Here is a 6,056-nt window from a genome sequence, read left to right as displayed (position 1 = left end):
TAAAAGCACATCTACCAATTTAGTTTCTTTCCAGTTACGTGAAAATGTATTTTTCTTTTTTATAGAAAGCAATTTAAAATAAAACACACGACCCTTCCTTCCCTTCAATATTATTTACAGAGTAAGTCAGTCCAAATGTTTGAATATCAGAGGAAATAACTGCTTAGTATGAAATATTCTCTTTTTAAATAAAAACAGGTGGCGTGATCAGACAGATGGGTTTGGTTAGCAGTTCTCTTTTCGGGAAATATCATATATCTTCTGCTTCTCTGCAATATAGCCCATCAGCCATTTGAGCATATCACACACGTCTTCATAAGTTGAATGAAGGGCTGGCTGCTTATATTGCTTGTGTAGTTAAGGCCTCTAAAATGCTTAAGATGGCTGCTTAAACATTGCTCACACACTTTTAATTATGTGTGGTCAAGACTATCCCTTTGATAAACAGATTTGAGATATGTTGTAAGTGCATTTTTTAATTAAGAATATTTGTAACAATTCAAGTGACTCAATCACTGGGTTAGCATTATTCAAAACAAGCACATCAACCCGTCTGAAGTTGGATTCTCCACTTTACTCTAAATTGGCCAGTGACTGCATCTGACTATAAAAATGCACAAAATAAAATAAACTGCAACTGCTATACTGCATGCAATGTCATCCAATGGCTCTATACATACACCTGATACACCTCAGAAAAAAAGAAACACTTTATGAATGTAAAAGCATAGCACATTTAAAAAGTCAATGATAGTATTCTCACTTCATGGCTTCTGAAAAAAATAAATCAATTCTCTTACTGAAATGCTAATTCCCTCAAAGGGTTTTTTTTAGTTAAAAAAACTATATTATTTCTGCGGTGTATCTATGGTATGAAGAGTTGCATAGAGCTAGTGAAAAATAAATAAACAAGTTAAGTATCATTGTCCTGTTTAGGTCTGACGGGCATAGGCAGAATTATGCACTTCACCAGGTAAAGCGCTTGTGCCAGAAATACTTCAAATAGGGCCCTTGTTTCCCAGTAAGGGACTCAAAATAGAGGGCAAGTTAGATGCCATCACCAACGGTCCCTCTACCAGCACTTATTTCAGTCTCAGCCATGATGACTAGTTTCCTTCCTCTTGACCACAGTGGTGACACCCTTCAGAATGCATTCCCCTGTTTCAACATCAAAAAAGAGCTCAACTATTTAGAAAACTTTCCATCACAATGTAGAGTATTCTCCTGTCTGCCAGAGCCTGCTGTGAATTTCTTGGCCAAATAGAGGCAATGAAAAAAGCATGCTTTAAACAGAAGATATTCTAAAACATCAGTGTAATAGATGGCTTATATTTATCTTCTTTACCTCAGGTTCCCAAAGCACTTCATAATGAAGGGGGCAAATCACCTAAAACACAACCGATGTGTAACACCAATCTGGTGATGTGCAGTGGACATTTTGTGTCAATGTACCTGACCAGACATTGGTTCAGGTGTTGTATTATTGTTCCTCAGTATTTCTCTTGGCTGCTCAAATAAACACCTAGAGGTGCTTTCAACACTAATGGGCTGCAGCAATGGCACTCATTTCAGAGTAAAAGCTGCTTTTGTCTTTCACAATGTGTATGCTTGCAGCCTTGGTGACTAATCTGAGAACATATCATAATCGGATGTCCATATTCGAGTCTAGGGAAACACTGTACACTGTGGCCTCGGTGGCAGGGTGTAGAAGCTATGTGGGTGCAGCTTTCAAAATACTTTCACCACCCAGAAGAACAAACGACCTATATCGTACCATGCATGGCAATTTTCTCAGCTTTCTTTTCTATAGAACTTGAAATGTTGTATGAGTGATACATTTTATTTCTATCAAGCATACCTCGGCTATGCCTTGAAATCCTAGCCATGAATACCAGGACCAGGAGGGGAGACAAGGTAGGAGTCCGGTACCAACATTGAACAAGCTTGACTTATTGCCAAGAATCTGAACACAGCTACAGAAACCAAATGGCTCACATTATAGACCCCGGCACCCCATACACCCACAGCATTTACGTTGGACAATAGATAAACCTGTAATTGTACTGGCTAACTGGGTTCTGGGTAACCTAATTTTGAAATAAGATTCCATTTTAAACATGATGCAGGTTTGTTAGAAAGCACTAGGGTGAGTCATTTTGGAGAGCTTTTTGGGCCCTTTGGGCATGCTTTATAAAAAGATACTTTCATACATATATGTGAATAAAACACATCTGAAGGTTAATTTTATTTACATTTTGTATCCAAAATTAGTTTCTGATCATCCATGTGTCTGGACAGAAATGCGGTTTTGTATTTGGATAGATTTGGGGAAACTTGAGAACATCTGGGTGCTATTTCGGAGAAAAGTCATGTGGAATTAGATTTGCCGGTAGATATCTTTACCAAATCTTGTACACATGTTGAATCAAGTTTGTGCACAAATATAAAGTAGTTCTGGGTTGGTCCCTGACTTAGGAAGTGAGATAATCACTGCTAAACTATAAAAACATAAGAAGTTTTGTGATTATTTTATTTTGATATATATTTTGCGTACACTATGTATGTAAGGGCGGCACGGATGGTGCAGTGGTTAGCACAGCAAGGAGGTCCTGGGTTCGAATCCCCGTCGGCCGGGGCCTCTCTGTGTGGAGTTTGCATGTTCTCCCAGTGTTTGCGTGGGTTTCTTCTGGGTGGTCCGGTTTCCTCCCACAGTCCGAAGACATGCAGGTTAGGCTTCTCAGCTCCTTCCCTGAGGATGGCACCCCACTGATTCTCCTTGGAGACTTCAACATCCACCTAGAAGCCTCCCAGTCTGCTGCCTTCCTACCGCTAATCCACTCCTTCGGCCTCTCCCTGCAACACTCTCCTCCAACCCACAAGGCGGGCAATGTCCTAGACCTTGTCTTTGTAAGGAACTGCTCATGCTCCAATTTCACGGTTACCCCTCTGCATACATCTGATCACCACTTCATCTCATTCTCCCTCCCTCTTCCTCCCCATCCTCCTCCCCCTCCTCCCACCCACACTTCCTCAGCCCGCCGTAACCTCCGCTCCCTCTCACCCTCTTCCTTTGCCAGCACCGTCACCGCCTCACTCCCCCCTCTCGAATCCTTCTCCAAACTCCCCGCTGACTCTGCATCTGCCACCCTCCTTTCATCTCTCTCCTCCGCCTTTGACTCTCTCTGTCCCCCTGTCTCAAAGCCACTTCGCACATCCCCTCCCAGTCCTTGGATATCTGACACCCTCCGTACCTCCAGGGCCAGCCTCCGCGCAGCGGAGAGGAAGTGGGGGAAATCCAGAGACGCTTCCGACCTCATGACTTACCAGTCTCTCCTGGCGGCATTCTCTTCCGATGTCACTGCCGCCAAAGCAAAATACTATCAAACGCAAATTCAGAACTCTGCTTCTAACCCCCGGAAACTTTTCTCCATTTTCTCCTCTCTCCTCAACGCACCGCCTCCTCCTCCTCAGTCCTCCTTCGCTGCTGATGACTTTGCTGATTTCTTCGATGAGAAGGTCGCAGTCATCCGCAGATCCTTTACAACCGCCGCCCCCCTCACTGTGCCCTTCCCCCCCTCTAGGCCCATCCCTTCCTTTTCCACTTTCTCCCCCCTTACAGACTCTGATGTTTCTCAACTCCTGCTCTGCCACCGCCCTACAACCTGTGCCCTTGACCCTATCCCCTCTTCTCTTCTCCAAACTATCACACCTGACATTCTCCCATTTGTCACCTCCCTTGTCAACTCCTCCCTGTCTTCCGGCTGTTTTCCGGCATCCTCCAAGAGGGCCCACATCACTCCGCTGCTAAAAAAGCCTACCCTGGATCCCTCCATCATCCAGAACTACCGCCCGGTATCTCTTCTTCCTTTCCTTTCTAAAACTATAGAACGAGCCGCTTCTACTCAACTTTCTTCCTTCTTTTCTAACAACAACCTGCTAGACCCCCATCAGTCTGGCTTCAGATCGGGCCACTCGACAGAGACTGCGCTCCTCTCCGTCAGTGAGTCACTTCATGCCGCACGAGCAGCCTCCCTCTCCTCTGTCCTCATTCTTCTAGATCTCTCTGCTGCCTTTGACACTGTGGATCACTCCATCCTCCTGTCTGCCCTGTCAGCAATGGGCATCTGTGGCACAGCCCTGGACTGGATTGAGTCCTACCTCTCTGGTCGCTCCTTCCAGGTTGCCTGGGCTGGTTCGGTATCGACACCTCGGCCCCTCGCCACAGGAGTTCCCCAGGGCTCAGTCCTTGGCCCGCTTCTTTTTTCTCTCTACACTCGCTCCCTTGGCCCTGTGATCACTGCACATGGGCTATCCTACCACTGCTATGCGGACGATACCCAACTCTTCATCTCGTTCCCGCCGTCTGATACGCAGGTTTCAGCCCGTATCTCTGCTTGCCTGAGGGACATCCAGAGCTGGATGGACAACCACCATCTAAAGCTCAACCCAGGTAAAACTGAAATGATATTCATCCCTGCTAATACCTCTCCCCATCTGGATCTCTCCATTTCCCTCGGGGATACCACACTCACGCCGTCACCCAGTGCAAGGAACCTCGGCGTGGTGATGGACAGCAGACTGTCCCTTTCCGAGAACATTGCGGCGGTGACCCGGTCTTGCAGGTTCTTCCTATACAACATACGGAGAATCCGCCCCTTTCTCACCCCCTACTCGACCCAGCTCCTGGTCCAAGCGATGGTTCTGTCCCGCCTGGACTACTGCAATTCCCTCTTGGCTGGCCTCCCAGCGTCCGCCATCAGACCCCTCCAACTCATCCAGAATGCAGCAGCTCATCTGGTCTTCAACCTTCCCAAATACTCACATGTCACCCCCCTGCTTACTTCCCTCCACTGGCTGCCTGTCATGGCTCGCATCAAATTCAAAACATTGGTGCTAGCCTTCCAAGCAGTTAAGGGGTCTTCCCCAGCTTATCTGCAAAAAATCATCAGACCCTACACCCCTGCCAGACCTCTTCGTTCAGCCTCCACAGGCCGCTTGGCACCTCCCCCTCTCAGAACCTCCACCTCACGCTCACGACTACTGTCTGTTCTGGCTCCACGGTGGTGGAACGAACTCCCCGTTGAGGTCAGAACTATAGAATCTCTCCCCACCTTCAAGCGCAAGCTGAAGACACACCTCTTCAAACAGCACCTCTCCCCATCCCTCCCTACCTCCCTGTGAACCTTAATTGTTGTCTCTGTGACTTGTGTATCGGTATTTTAGTTGGCTAGGTAAGCAGTGTTTGGATAGTTAACTTTGGTGACTTTTGCTCTGTTTGTTTGTTTGTTCAAAAAAAAAAAAAAAAAAAAAAAAAATGGCCCTTGTCCTTATCTTTGTTGTACAGGTAGCAGTTGAAATTGTACTTACCTCTAGGGTCTTTCAGCGAACTTATCCCTGGTTATGGGTATGCACTTTGTTGTACGTCGCTCTGGATAAGAGCGTCTGCCAAATGCCAATAATGTAATGTAAATGTAAATGATTGGAGAGTCTAAATTGCCCATAGGTATGAATGTGTGAGTGAATGCTGTGTGTGCCCTGCGATGGACTGGCGACCTGTCCAGGGAGTATTCCTGCCTTTCGCCCAATGTATGCTGGGATAGGCTCCAGCCCCCCTGTGACCCTGTTTAGGATAAGCAGGTTAGGATAATGAATTAATGAATGTATGTATGTACTTGGATTGACATAAATTTGTTGTCTCAGGTTTCGGAATGGCTTCTTTAATTTAAGTTGTCAACCATGTGTGTGCAGAAAATAGTTTTTGAGCTATTGACCCTTTTATAGGACTAGTACAAAATAACCGGAAATGACCTTTTAGGGGGCCGAAGTGGAAAGGGTTAAAATTATGTATTTTTATAGCAATATCTTTTTGACGATTGCATGATGTAGAAGAGATACAACATGAATTTTATATCTATGTTTCTATTTTAGTATTATTTTTTATGTTGTCTGCTTGCACCCACTAACCACAGCAAATTCTCTGTATGTGTAATCTACTTGGCGAATAAAGTGATTCTGATTCTGATTCTGATGAAGCAGCATAGGAAGCAGTTTCTCCT

Source organism: Conger conger, chromosome 9 (genome assembly GCF_963514075.1).
Source record: "Conger conger chromosome 9, fConCon1.1, whole genome shotgun sequence".
NCBI classification, from domain to species: domain Eukaryota; kingdom Metazoa; phylum Chordata; class Actinopteri; order Anguilliformes; family Congridae; genus Conger; species Conger conger.
This window is presented reverse-complemented; position numbering follows the sequence as displayed.